The sequence below is a fragment of the Ornithodoros turicata genome, chromosome 1 (assembly GCF_037126465.1).
Source record: "Ornithodoros turicata isolate Travis chromosome 1, ASM3712646v1, whole genome shotgun sequence".
NCBI classification, from domain to species: Eukaryota; Metazoa; Arthropoda; class Arachnida; order Ixodida; family Argasidae; genus Ornithodoros; species Ornithodoros turicata.
This window is the reverse complement of record NC_088201.1, coordinates 153,783,614-153,799,190: the sequence shown is the minus strand read 5'-3', so window position 1 is coordinate 153,799,190 and position 15,577 is coordinate 153,783,614.

Here is a 15,577-nt window from a genome sequence, read left to right as displayed (position 1 = left end):
CTTCTTTTACAAATTTCTCTTATCGAACTTAATGAAACAATCAACAAATGTTTCAGTTTGCTCAGCTTGATCAGCTCAGCAGTTTGATCAGCTCTACAGCAATTTATTTTTCGCTTCAAGGTAATCAAGAACATTAAGTGGCTTTCCCCTAATGGGTTACAACCTCCACCGTCGTCGGATTGCATAAAAGAGTTATTTCTAATGAGCGCATCAATGGCTCCTATTTTTGTATTTGCCACACATCTCAACACTGGACTATGCACCACATTGCTCTCCTGAAGGTTAGGTTAGGTTACGTGAAGTGAGGTAGGTGAGGTGAGCTGAGGTGAGGCCAGGCCAGGAGCGGATTACTGGCCATTGCATCGGTGCGTCGGCCTAACGTGGCAATGCCCACCGTCGGGCAAGCGCGTGCTGCCGACGCACGATCTGAAGTGGTCAGTAAGGCCACCGTCGTCCGCTGGGTAGGCGAGCCTCGCCAGCGCGAGGAGCGGTGACGCTACTCTCGATGGCAGACGCAAGTCTGTCAAGCAAAAAGCCTAAATTTGAAAGAAATATAAATTTTGTTACCGCGTGGAAAGAAACCTCCTTGCACATACTTCGCTAGATGAGCACGTAAGACACGAATCAGCCAATGCGAATGCAGTGCAGTGTCGTCTGCTGCCGTCATCGGCTCGAGGAGAATCCTTCGGTGCTTGGAGCTGTCTCTTTTTCTTTTCACGCGAAACATGTGTTGAGGATTAATTGCGTATTTTATCTTAAGTAGCATTACATTCGTAGAAGACGAGGACTGTGATCTGTGCACTATACGCCGCGTGGAAGATTGCTATACTGACGAGGATAAAGTTATTTGGTGGACTTACCAAGGTATATCTAAACTGGTAGCGTAAACAAGCGAGAATACCAAATCAGACCCATCGGGAAGGCCACCAGCAAGAGGCGCGAGCGATCCTGGGTGTTGACAGTAGAGGTACGGTCGTAAACACAAAAACTTCACAACAGGGGCGTGGCTTGTGTGTATACTAATAGGTTATTCATAATTTCAATGTAGAAAAAACTTTCTGTTGCCCTGCTCGTGCACATATACGAAATCATCTACCATACGAGTACATTTCCGTGTCCTGCTCCTTTTGCGCATGTGTCACAGTGGGCGTGTTTATCCGTGCATCTCTGTATCCGCGCATTGTAATACTGAGTTGGTGCACTTTTTGGGTTAAACAGGAAACGACGTTCACATCTCGGAGCTGTAGACCAAGTACCACTTGTGTGAACAGATGAATACAATGCATCCCCTGTTGCTGGCCCCGCGAAAAAAAAAAAAAATTCGTCATGGGACGAGCGGCCATGATAGCGTGAGTGTTAGCAGGAATCAGCTGTGCACCAACGATGCCATGTTTCGTTGCAATTTACCTATAACAGCCACTCACTGAATAAATGCAAACGTCTAATCACTACGTGTACGTGTAGCTCTAGGAGAGAACTGGAACTTAAGTGAATCTTCCTAATTTCTCTGTGGTCATCACGATGCCCTTCAGTCTGAAATTGTATAAATCTGTGATAACTCTATGTATTTCGAACTGATATGTTTAATTAAACCTGATGTGATTTATTTTTCTGTATTCTCGTCTGGTGTTGTTGCTTGGGTGAGGGAAATGGTATACAACGCAAACAAAGTGCGCGAATGTAAACGTGCCATGGCTAATTATGCACTAGTTATTATTCATAGTGCTGACGTCATCCCTGACGTCATTTATTTACAATCGTAGTAGTCCGCTTAACGGATGGATGGCGCTGACCGTCTCTATCATGGCGTCATTCTGAAGACACAGTGGCCTATGGGAGTTGCGCTACCTGTTTAGATATACCTTGGACTTACGATGTGCTTGCTGAGCTTTTCGAGTGACCCCCTCCTCCTTTTTAATTGTACAACTAAACTAAGCAGTTATTCGGGTAAGAGCTCACGGCGACACACAGCCTACTGAGGCTTCCAGAGAGTTGCCGGCTGCAGCATGCAGCCAAGCTCAAAATGTGCGGAGAGGAGGCAGATGTCGACGGAGGATGAGGCAGGTGCCACCATCAATATCGCACCAACTCCTTGAAGAACGAAGGAGAATGGTGGGACAACAACGGCGGACCGCAGGAAGCATTGACCGCCTATACTAGGTATGCCAATCAGAGTTACTAACAATACGGACAATAAAATATGTGCTCGCTCATTCCCGTAGGAACTGGTTCCAATATCATAATATTTTGCGCACAAGCTTCTTCAGAAAAAGCATACAAATGAATAGCGCAAGTATTGCTAGTTTTTCTTTATTGCAGTGTCCAAATATTTCATAAATAAAGGAATGTCATGTTTGTGCAAGACGAAGTTAACTTCACAATGGTGGGTTACAAACACACTAACTCAGCTTATGCGGGTGATAACATTCTTTACATGGGAAACACTCGATGCCATGCCCATGTTTCCATATACATCCTGTATGTGTATACACGAGGCTTTGGACAGTCGGAAAAAGGAAACAAACTGCTCTTCCGACAACCACGTGAAGTCATCCTTGTGAACACTGAAACTGGTTAATAGCAACGCAGGGCACGTTGTGAGCGGATGGCTATTGCTGCATTGTGGCGTGCAAAAAAGCGCTCGCACATCCACGCAACCTTTAACACATAGCCTTGAAATCAACTTCGGAGAGCTCATCAGCGGCTCAGCTGATTTAGTTCATGATCGTCTTTCTCACGTGTGATGCATGCCAGGTTACCAAAAAGGTAGTTATTGCTCCAAATTTCTTGCTCAAGTCCTCGTGTTGAACAATGGCCGAAGTAGGAACGTCAGGAGACACTTCTGAATCTCCTCAACACCTTAGGGCAGTCATTGTTTTCCTTCGCTATGGTGTTCTAGAGCTTACACTTCAGCGTGTATTTAATTAAGTGAACGCAAAACGCGCACAACGTGCCAGTGAATAATGTGGCAAATGCTCACGACTAACCTGTCAGCAAATGCGCGCGTGCAAAATGAAGGACTGCGGTATGAAAGTGCGTGGCACGCACGGAAACTTCATTCGGAGCAGCGTTGGCACTTGGATGTTGCATCTGTAAAAAATCGTGAAGTGCCAACTGAAGAGCTGCTCATGCCTGTGTCAAGACCACTTTGTGGTTACTTATGTTTGCGAATCACAGAGCGTCCGTTTATATAGATCACGATCACAATATCGCCACCTCATGTAAATAATAAGGATCATCGATGTTACTCACCAGTAGAATTAGCTCGTATCCTGCCTGCTAGCGACGCAACTGTAGCCTCTGGTCCCTTGTTGACTTATGAACGGCTACCGATTTCATTGTTCCTTCGTGTTTTCCAATCTCTGGAACTCACCGGCAAAGACCACCGCACACTGAGAAAAACGACACAGACACGATACAGACATTTCAACGTTAGATAATTTTCCGATTTACGCAGCATTCTTACCTGCAGCGCATTAGACGGTAAATGATTCCAAGCTTGCTCGAAGAGACGCTCTCCAAGTCCTAAAAGAACATGTAAGATGAAAATTCCAGTGAATCGACCACAAATTAAAAGTAGCACATGCACGCTAATGTGCCTACACGCATAGCCAGGATCGTTTTCATTTTCATGAACTCGGGCCTGAATCGACTGGAAGAACAATAGAGTCTCATACGAACGCTAATAAACAAAGACACCACGGCCGTTTACCTGTATACACTGTGGCCGCATATGGTGCATCCGTTACCTACGAGGGATACTTACTCAACCTGTGCTTGAGCTGGAAATTACCGCACTTCTCCAAGACATTGAGACGCCGTCATGTTCCTCAGCTCCATCCTCCAGCGGCGTCTCGAACAGTTTGACAGGGTTGCCAGATGCCAGACTCGTCTCCCGGCAAAACAGATTCAGAAAATAGCCCAAACATAGCCAACGCACGCCAACCCGTAAAAGAAGAAAAAATAGCCAAAAGCGTTTTCATTAATCTGTTTACAAGACCTGGAGAATATGCAACTTGCACATGGGTTATGAGAAGCGCACAGGTATAAACTCTTGGTTTATGGCTACATTAGTTGGCTTATTTGTAAACTTGTCCAGGAAGGCGTCGGATGGCACAAAGTATTTATTTTTTTATTTCAATTCCGTCTTAGCGCCGCGAAGCAACTGTGGCTATGAGCGGCTACTAAGTCTTTACAGAAACGTCTATTTGTCCACAGAGCGAATTTCACGTGAAGAATGTTCTCAAGCCTCATCTCATAGTCTCATAAAATAAAGTTGTTAATGTTATTCTTATTCCTAGAATTGGTTCCTTTGATCTCGGAAATTCTGACTGTACACGAACAAAAGCTGCTTTGCAGTATCACCACCTGTGTCCGCCACAGGATCACCGAATTCCGAAAAATGGTTCCGACTATGTGTTTTCGTGTCTGTTCATATCTATTCTGCTGCCCATTACCACATCTGACCTGGGAACGCAAAGGAACATTACCTTTCCTAGTCTCGACAGACGGCAGTGCATTACGTGCCGAAACACAAATGCGTGTCTGTCACGTGCTTATAAAACGTAAAAGCTTTAATAGAGCATAGAGAAGAGGGGCGACCACTGGTGGCAATCGTTGTGTGCTGTCGCCCGAGAGCACGTGGGCGTGAAACGCTGGAATAGCCCAAATATAGCCAAATAGCCAAGATGAAAAACTCCCCGCCAACGGTCACAAAAAGTAGCCCAATTTGGCGGTTTATAGCCCAATCTGGCAACCCTGCAGTTTGAAATTAACCGCTGCAACGGCGCAACGGGCAACCAGCTAGGGCATCACGTGATTCTTTCTTCTGCGCCTGATGAAAAAATACCAGCGTTCACGTGGGCGTGAAACGCTGGAATAGCCCAAATATAGCCAAATAGCCAAGATGAAAAACTCCCCGCCAACGGTCACAAAAAGTAGCCCAATTTGGCGGTTTATAGCCCAATCTGGCAACCCTGCAGTTTGAAATTAACCGCTGCAACGGCGCAACGTGCAACCAGCTAGGGCATCACGTGATTCTTTCTTCTGCGCCTGATGAAAAAATACGCCTTGCGCGCAGATTTCTCCTGTAACCGGCTGGCCGGGCGCATGGCGGTGGGCGGTGGTACGGTGGTGTGCGGGTCTCAGACTGCAGGGGGGCAGATTGAAGAAGATGGGGTGGAGGCGGACGGCGGAGAAAGGGGGGCTCAAACGCCCAAACTTTTATTTTTCTTTGAAATGAATGGAATTTGATTATAGGTAGGGTTTTCAAGATGCTCTGAATTTTATAAAATACCCGTGTCTGGATTACTGGGTGTGCACTTACTGGTTTTCCATCAGCTGTAGGCTTGCGACGTATGGAATTACTACCATATTAGTATTTTCTTTGTACGATCTTTTGCAATGTTACTGAGTAGCAGAATCACGCAAAAGCAACCTTGTAAAGCGCTGTTGAAGGGCCTGCGCGGCAGATCCATTGTTTGAGCCTGCTTTTTGCTAAAGGCAAAATTTTCGTAAAAGCAACGTTGTATATTCGACGTCTGTCCTTCTGTGACTTTCCATTACAGTTACCGACGCTGTTTTCACGTATGACAATCTACTGCTAATGTGTGTGCGACAAATCCACGTTATATTCACGGAAAAGATTTTACATGTTGAATTGACTACGTAAAATCAGCGCGGAATCAATTTTGCGTACTACACTGTTCAGCAATATTCAACGTTAATTCTGCATTCTACCAAAAATGTGTGTTGACTGTGGAGTGGTATCACTGATTTCACCAGTCTGGAACCAGCCACCGCACTTGGGAATCCAGGTGGCAGAGGCGGAGAGTTTTCATTTTCCCGGAGGGGGCAAGGACGCTCTCTGGCGGGGGGGGGGGGGGATATGTTTATTAAGAAAAAAAAAAGAAAAGTAAGCCAGATGGATGTCGGCTTGTTATTCAAAAAAAAGCGAAAGGGGGAAGTCAGAAGAGGCAAAGAAAATAAGAAAGTGTGATGAAAGTGCGACTTCCTTCTTTCATCATTAATTTCTGAGGCACTTGAGGCTTTGTATGTATTTGTCCTTTCTGTGTGTTCCAGCCTCAGAAAATCACTTCCAATCGTGGTAAAAGGCATAAACACATCGTATGCCAGACCTCGTATGCCTGAATTTTCAATAGCCAGAAGTGCAGATTTTGAGTCAGGGAAAACTGCCCATTCCCGCGGGGTAAAATCAACGATGTGCTGCAGAAAGAAAAGGGGAGCATAGAGTTCCGCAGCTGTTCGTGAGGTTGGATGCGAGAGGATTCGTCCTTGCACTACGCCTTCGGTGGTATGACGAATGCCGAGGCGGACTTGCCGTAGGGAGCCTACATTGTTCGTCTTTTAGGGTGGTGACATCTCCGCTCAATGTTGCCCGACGGCGCCAAAACCACCTGCCAAATTTAGCGGCCCGCCATCTTGGTCCCCAAGTTATCGGCGGATAACACAGGCAGAATGCTACACGGCACTGGCAGGGAGCAAACTTGCGCTGTGATTCGTGCTTCGATCCTCAGGAACAGTTAGTTTACATGCGCGGGTACCCCTTACCACAACAGAGAGCAGATACACTGGCTGTAACAACACAAAAAGCAAAAGAAAACGACGACGAGGTACACTGGTTGCGAGGTGACTATCCCCGATTCTTCGGCATGGCTAGCTGAATTGCACAGACATTCTGCTCAGTTAAATAGCGCAAAGATAAACGCGGATCTCTGACAGTGCTCGTTGCTCAAGTAAACCAAGATACAGAGTATCTTTTTTAATTGCAAATGGAGCACTTCACAAATTCAGCGATAATAGAAAACATGAGCTACTTTTATGCCACTTGAGTTACTGAGAGGTTCTACCTTTTGTGTAATGACGGTTTCTAACGGAAGTATCAGAAAAATGCTGGCAGTTTTTATTTTTTCGCACTGTTTGTGAAGCGTTATGTTTCCAATAAAAAGACGCTATATAGGCTGATGTAGGTGTGAGCATACTGTAGGGACACAACAGGTATCATATCATTATAATGCTGTTACAATGTTCAATGAAGTTATAATCAAAAGTGCATCCAGGGCAATTGTAATACATATATACAGATTAAGGGGATCGGTGCATTCAACATTCTGTCAACATCAGTTCAGATTTGCTGAAGCACATGTCTTGCTTGATGAGCCATTTACTTGCTGAGCATGTTGCTGTCGAAGGTGGATCATAAGCCTTGTCCTTACATATTTCTCCAAACGAACCTTCCACCTGCACTTTGTGTGCACTGCAGCACACAAAGTCCAGTGCTATCGACCTACGCAGAATGCTCAGGATGGTGGAAAAAGGAGATTTAAGCTTCAGGATTCCACCATCTTCAGCAAGAGTTTTGAGGCATTCTTCACACTCTGTCAGGACATTCATCACTGCTTGGCTCGGTTGTATGAGGTGGACATCATTCCTCACATACTCCTTGAGTTTAATCAGGGAAATTTGCACATCCACCGCCTCAGAGTTTCCAATAAGAGCAGACTTACAGCCTGTGCAATTGTTGACAGACTTCATGACACTCCAGGAGAAGGCCTCCTACATAGGCCAGAATGTCACGTTCAGCTTCGGTGATAGCATAAACCAAAAAATCATCCAGTTGTTCTGGTTCCTGGTTGGTCTCCTCTTGCTGTTTCCTCAGGCTAGGGTTTTGCAGATCTGCCAAGTAACTACTATCATCAACGTTGTAGCTCGAGGACCTTGGAGTGTGCAGAAACTGACCGACACATATTAGCTTCAGGGCACATTTGACGTCATAAACGCTTGGGACGGGCTTCTTAAGCCTGAAAACAGAGAATACGTTCTCCAGGCAGTCTTGACTGAGCCTGCCACTGAGCAGGTATTTGTAGCCCTGCCTGTTTAGCAGTTCGTCTGACAGGCGTAGCACCACAGTTGTTGACACGAGAACAACTGACTGCGATGGCTTCCAATGTGCTGTTGCCCCCATATTTAATTTGCAAAAAGTTGTGCATGCAAGCGCGAGTGTCCCGACAGCTTCTTTGTGCTTCTGGCTATCGAAATTGCTGAGAGCAACAACAGGGTGTCGTGAAGACATCAGAGTGTACCACTTGCTCACGAGTTCAAAAAACCATGCTGTTGCTTCTGCTTCTTGTGGTAGAACGCCTTGCTGAATCAAGTATACATTGTCGCAGGGGGAGCTTCACGAAACAATTCCACCGCAATGCCGACTTTCATCTTCGTGAAGTGTCCATTGCTTATGTGAATGTCCGAGAGCCTGTTGTCGATTTTGGGATCGTTGTTGCTGTCATAGGCAAGAACGGCTGCGACGTCTTTGACATTTACGGTCCTTCCTGGCAGGTTATGTTCACTCTCCATGCCTTCCCCCAAGGTAAATGTTTGTGCACGAAGTAGTTGTGCACGAATATTTTTCAACACGTGTGCTGTATCAGCCATGAAATAAAGCTACTTGCCCCCCATGTGTGGATGCACAATGGAGCAAACAGTTTCTGAGTGTCTGTGGCTTGAGAGTCCAAGCATGCGCCACACAGCACGGTTTGCTGACCCCATGTCACTTGTGACGACAAGCACTCTCAATGAGATACTGAAACATAGCTGGATCAAGTGAAAATTCAGCTCCTTCAAAACCCTGCCGTCAAGGGAGCGTCCCATAAAGTGGTAACCAATAACTTGTTTCCACCTCGTGCTCATTCCACCGACCGTAAAGACAAGTGCGTGGTTGGCAACATCCCCATGGGATTCCGGAAGAGTGGTGCCCCCAAAGAGAAAGCCTAGTGATCGGTCGTGATCAAAACCCTGACTGATCTCCATTTCATCCATGAAAAGGACACAGTCCTTTTCAATACCCTCCATTGTTTCCGCTTTGCGCCTCAAAACCTCCACCACTTCGTTCAGCACACCAGGCAGAAAACGAATGTTCTGAAGTCGTCGAATTAGAGTCCTGTTGGAAGGCAGCGGGTACGACAAAGATCTGAGAAGTTCATAACCTGCTGTTCCGCAAGCGTGATTAATTTGCAGAGCAACTCGTATGGTCTTCTCTGACCACTTAAGGCCCTTCGTAGTTTTCTTTGAGAGGGCTCTTCTTTGGTCTGTATTCAGCAACTGAGGATTCTTCAGCGCTCTGATTCTCTGATTTCTTGTTCAAGTGATGCCACCTTTTTCTTCAAAGTACGCATTCCTGATTTGGTTTGCTTATGGAGCCTTTGCGATTCTCTGTATCTTCTGGCCAAGTCATTGTTTTTTTTTTGTTTTTTTTTCGAAGCTCAGCGTTTTCCTGAAGGATCAGTGGTGGAGTGGGGGACACGCTGCTTTCATAGGTTAAATCTGGCGTTCCGGTGTCTTTTGCATTTGAGGTGGTGACTTCGGTTTCATGCTGGACTCTTTCAGGATGTGAGGATGTAACGGTAACTGATGAGGCTGCATTGTCCTGAATGGAGTCTTCAACATTTGTAGTCACAAGGCTCACAAAAGTGTCTGTCACAGGATTGGCGTTTGCAGTGCTTGGGGATGAACGACCTGGGCACAAGGCTAAGGTCTCGGATGCAGAACAACTGGGCACTGCACTGTCATCAACTTCCATGGCATGTCCCTTGGTGGTGCAAAATGTTGATGATTGTTGCAAAGTGTGCAAAATGTTGATGACCACTGATTGGTCACTCTTGACCACCTCGTTCAGAAGGTTCTCGCAGAGACGATCTGGCTCCGGAAGTGACGCAGAAGTAGCCGATCGGCTCTTTGGGGGCTTTCGGTGCTTTGGAACGGCTGCAATACAACCAGAAATGCAATTATCCTTTCTGGTTCATGTTCACGGGTGCTTTCCTCATCTACATTAACTCTCGTGTTAATTACACGGCTGTGGAACTTGAAGTGCATTAAAATACAATTAACATGCAGTTACAGACATCTAGGTACTGTGTTAGTTACAATTCCGCAAGATAAAATGTAACTTCGTTAAAGCTGCGCCAGTGGTAGATGGGGATATTTTTGCATTGAAAAGTATAATCTGGCAAAGAAGGTTATGGTTGTGCAAAGGATAACACACTACACGTAATTCAGAAGAAATGTGCAGCAGGTACTCCACACACATGCTCACCTCAGTGCTTTTAGCAGAAAGTAACTGCTGCTTTGGGACACGTTACATGAAAAATTTAACTTTTGACAACAACAACAAATAATAACTGTCAGTAGCTTGATTACCCCACAGCTTTGCTCATCAGCCCTCCAGTCATGAATAAAGGCAAAGTTTCTTACTATTACTCCGATGTATTGGTATTGCGACACTTAGAGCGATAAGGGAAAAGCGTCGGTAGTTTCTTGAAGCCATCTTGTCTGTTTTGTTCGGAGCTTATGTCCTCGAAGTGTGCCTGAAATCCACTAACAGATACATCATATATCAAATCTCGATACGGAACCCTGAGAATGAGGCAAGATACACACAACACGAGTCTCCATATATAAATGAATAGGCTAAATGTCACGAGCGTAACGCTTGCTTAACTGTGTACAAAACATCATACGAACAACCGTTAAGTGAAGTGCAAATGATATACTCACAGCGCACAGGCGAGAAGCCGTACTGGGCTCCCAGCCGTCTCGCTTTATTTGCGAAATCCACCGATTTCTGCGGTTAGGGCAGGTCGGGAATCTGAACATCCGTACGCCTTTCTTGCAGTGGTTCGTAGATTGTGGAGCGCAACATCCAGGCATTTTGGGCCTTCACCTTCCCATCAGTCCGGAGAATGACAAGTATGAAGACGGCAAACCTGAGTAAATCGGTAGTTAGCAAAAGTCGAGAGCCGACGGGGACAGCCTGCTCAAGCCTGCAACCGTGAACAAAGTGGGGACCAACATGGCGCGGTGAGCCTGGTTGACAACCTTGGCGAGCGCCGGCGGTGGCATGCGGTATGATAAAGGCTGACACCACCCTAAGACGGAAGTCCCGTATGTAGGCTCTCTAGCTTGCCGTTTCTGGATGCGCCATCTGTTAAAAGCCGAAAGCGTTTGACAGAGTCTCTCACAGTTACCTGAGTGTGGTGCTAGGCCCAGTACGGTTTTCCGAGCGACCTCTTGGGACGTGAGCATCCTTCCTATTTTTGGTTTACGCCATCATGTCCCTCACACCCGCAAGAGCTCTGTACATATTTCTTTCAACCACAGAACAAACTTGGTTCGGGTGAACAAACAATGGTAACACACTCCCTATTCTTTGTGACAAAATCGACTTGAAGAGTGTATAGTCGGCATTTAACATTGTGCCCGTTACCAAAAAATGGTATCGCGATACCGATACCCGTTGCCTGTATTAAATAAAAGTATTAAAAGTAAAAGTATTAAAATACTGGTATCCATAGTTCTTTTTTAAGAAACGGAGCTACCGTTACCGCTACCGTCACTACAAAAGTAACGCCATACTTTTTTCCGATATTTGTATTAGAAATACGAAGATGATGTAACATGGAAACCTGCTTACGTGAGAACAACAGTCTGAATTAACGCACGAAACGCGGACGAAGAAACACATAAGACGTCTTGTATGTTTCTTCGTCGGTGTTTCGTACTCCAGTTTTATGTCAGTCATGTACCAACAGGCCCACTCTGCCATTTTGGTGAACACAACAACAGCAATAGACGATGACGATATGATGGGGTGTTACGTGAACACCTCATTTGTGTAATAGCAAATTGGGAGAAGACAATTTTGCAGTAAAAAGACAAAATATTTATTATGTAGCTCGGACACCTTGCGTGACTTTTATCAAGCTGGTTGTCAAAGTTTTCTTCTGCCATCCTAGCAGGCCGTGGTCTGTACGGAAGCTGACACAGGCCAATATGACAATTACGCTAGCGCCAGGCCCACGTATGCCGTAGAGCCCAATTGCCAAGCAAATCTATCTGACGTTAACGATACCACAGTATATGCGAGCCTGACTGAAGCGACACGGCAGCTTAGCAGTGGAGTCCAGAGCGCATTGTCAAGGACTTGACCTCTGTTCGTTCACCTCAACTCTTTTGTTGGGTCCAGCGTGGTTATTTTGTCCACGTCTGAAGCAAAAACAAGAATATGTGTTTAGTGTACTTTCCGTTACGGAGCACATAACCGTGTCCACGCAGGCTTCTTGTCGAGCGCTAGACGGACCAGTGACAATGAATACGAGTAAGCAATGTGCTTGGTGAAGAAAGGGTGGGGCACTAAAAAGTACTGGTATCGGTACGGAGATCGCGTCACCGTAAATTTGTAACGAAAATACTTTTCAGATGCCGATTTCAACAAGTAGCGCGATCCGCACTTCGACACCGAAAAAAGTATCGACTACCGTAACACCGGTACTTGTATCGTCCTTACGTACAACACTGACAATGTTATAGGACACCAAGAAGAAACATCTTTTGAATCCTCACTTGATTTAGGCAACAGAACAATGTGACCTTGAGTGAACAAATTGGATATTTCGTTCAACAACATAACGTTCCTGAACAAACGCAGAAGAAACCCACGAAGGCTTTGCCAAAATACAGCATAAAACCCACAAGGTAAGCCTACTCGCTGACGAACTTTTAATACGTTTTAGCTCATCCTTATCTAACACATCCCCCGCCTTATCTAGCTCATCCTCATTTATCGGGGCAATGCGCTTATGCGAAGCTTGAAGCTTCGCCTTGATGCTGTGGCAGAGAAAGAAGATGTTGAAAGACAGCATCTTCCCCCGGATATGCCGGGCCTGACCGACAAAAGATTTCCGAAAAGTGATCGTGAAAGTGTCCGAACAGGACGTCTGGGTCACTGGAAACAGAGCTATCTGACAGGTAACATGAATTAGCGGAAGTAACATCTTTTCCGATTTCCATGTTGTGCAGATAGCGATAAACTTCAGGACCTGACGCGGCTTTAGATTGCAGGTACTCGAGAGTCTTAAGTTGGCGAACAAGTTCAAAACGGCCGCAGCCACAAACACAGACAAAGGGCACACACAAGACAGGACGAACTGCAACTCACGCAATGTAAGGACTTACTGAAGCCTGGTGGGAACCGCGTGAAGGGTAGACGGGTCTCGGTTCCCTATTTTCATAGACTTGCACACAACATAAAGAAAGTAGGTATTAGACATAAGGTTCGTGTAGTTATCTCGGCCCCATGTCATCGTCACTTCTTCATTTATTGTTGTTGTTGTTGTATCTCGGCCCCTTGCAAGTTGTATAGTCTCTGCTCCAAGGTGAACGAGCGGCTACAGAGAGTGATGTTCAACACCAAACAGAAAAACAAGTGGGTCGAGTGCAGACAGGGTTACCCTCCAACTGCAGCGAGATAGAGTGATATATGAAGCCTTTCTGATCCATGAAAAGGAGGAAGAATGTTCCAGCACTCCCTCTATCACCCCCATACAGGAGGAGGTATGTTATCTAAAATAGGAGGTCGGAGGGGTTGAGGGACGTGTGGCTGATGATTTCAGGTAAAAAGATCCACAGAGAAAGAAGATCCACTAGTGGATCTTCTTTCCTTGTGGATCTTTTTGCCTCGTGGATCTTCTTCCTGGCTTGGATCTTCTTTCCTTATGGATGTTTCTTCCGTATGGATCTTTATTCCCTCTGTCACGTGACCACGTTGGAACTTCTTTGCGTTGTACAGTCGCAGTTCGCATTGCGACATGGCTCCTTGCGTATATGTTTTCCTCCTAAGAAGTAATGTATTACCTACCCACGGCATGGTTTGCATTCGCCCCTGCCTCCAGCCAACCCAGCGAATCAGCTACGGGCTCTTCAAGCCCTCATCACATTTTTAACAGCAACAGGGCTCCTGCCATGATCTCTGTTTGATACGTCACCAGGGAAGTTTCGGGTGAAACGAAAGGCATATGAAGCAAGCCGCTGCTGTGACACGGGGACGAGAAACAAGAATATTTATATTTCCGCCCGGAACTAGGGCAGTGAATGACCGCGGTGTTCAAACACTTGCCCGAGGTCCACAAAAGCTCGTCTTTGACTCATGCAGGATGTGGTGGCCAGGAGAAGGTGGGTGCGGCGCAAAGGCCACACACTAAAAAACAAGCCAGGTCATTCCTAGGCTTGGCAGGGCGGCTCCTGATGGCCTTCGCACACAGGAGAGCGTTGAGCCTATGAGGCTCAAGGCGCTTGACAGGCGGCGCCACCGCTCCCTGCGTGCAGCTCCACCTGTGGCAAATCCCAAAACAGATTGACTGTAGTTTTCTGCCATTTCTGCGACTTACTACGCAGCGTACGGTACTTTATGGTGTTTGATTGACTCCGGGTGTTCCTGTGACGGGGTATAAGGAGTGCTTACGTGATATTTTGTGGGTTTGGAAGGATAAAAGGCATTCCACAGTTTTTCCGTGCCAGCAATATTAGAAAGGAAAGAAAACTGTTGGAGCCCGAACATGTGTACTGCGTGAAGGAAGAAGCCCTTGGACGAGACGTCACGATTTCTGGCAAATGCGTTGCGCATACAAGCGGGCATTCATACGATGTCTTAATTGAGGTAAGCCTCAGTATTAGGAAGATATATTGCATTGATTACCTCTTGCATCGTTGCCGCAATTGGAATTTTGCTTTTTTTCGTTGCCAGATTGGATCTGAAAGAGCTATCGTTTCTGCATCGTGCAGCTGTAAAGGCGGAATCGCTGGGCAATGCAAACATACCGCTGCAGTTGCCCAGTACATCCACAATGACGTTATGCAGTCGTGCACAGACCGTCCACGTGCTTGGGGACGCCCTTCCACACGACCTGCGCTCGACAACCAGCTCTTGATACGCGATCTTTTCGCAGGTGAGCCTTGACTGAAGCATGTTGCTGGTTGCGATTTTTTTTTTCACGTTTTTAGCTTTATGGAATTTACAACAAGCAGACCTACCCATTTGAGTAAACTAACTTTAGTTTATTTAATATGCCCCTTCCAGATCCAAAGGGGGCAGCTCGAATTAAATATGCTGACCGTTTTTGCACGAACCATATCCTGGAACATTTTCCAGGCATTGAGGGCTCATTTGTTCAGATGTTGAACCTCGAAGAGATGCCTGATTGAAAAAGAATGTGAAACGTCGCTTCGTGGTATCGTAAACAGTGTTAGTGAGCAGTTGGACAGGGATTTGCTCCTACAATTATATAGTGCACCATCTGGTAACACGTACCACTGTATGGAGTCAAGTATTGCCAGAACACAGAGCCTTACACTAACGAAACGAAATTTCATTGTGTGCCTCCGCGAAACGGCGTGGTCATTCTACAGTGAGAGGGTTGTCGTCACACAAGAGGAAGCTATTGAATTGGCAATTGAAACAAGAAAGCCATGTGCGAAAGGTGATCCCCACGATGTATTTTTTAAAATTATTTTTCAGTGACGTTGCCTAATATCTATCATGCGGTATAACCTGCTATCATTGTTCATTCCCTCATCTGTCTTCCAGGTGGCACCAAGAGCGTAGGTGCAGGATCACCAGCTCTAATGCACATCGTGTATGGACGAGGACAGTGAATGAAGGTGGTTTGGTGCAAGCCCTGCTGAACAGCAGGCACTTCAGCAACGCAGCAACAAAATATGGTGAGGGCAT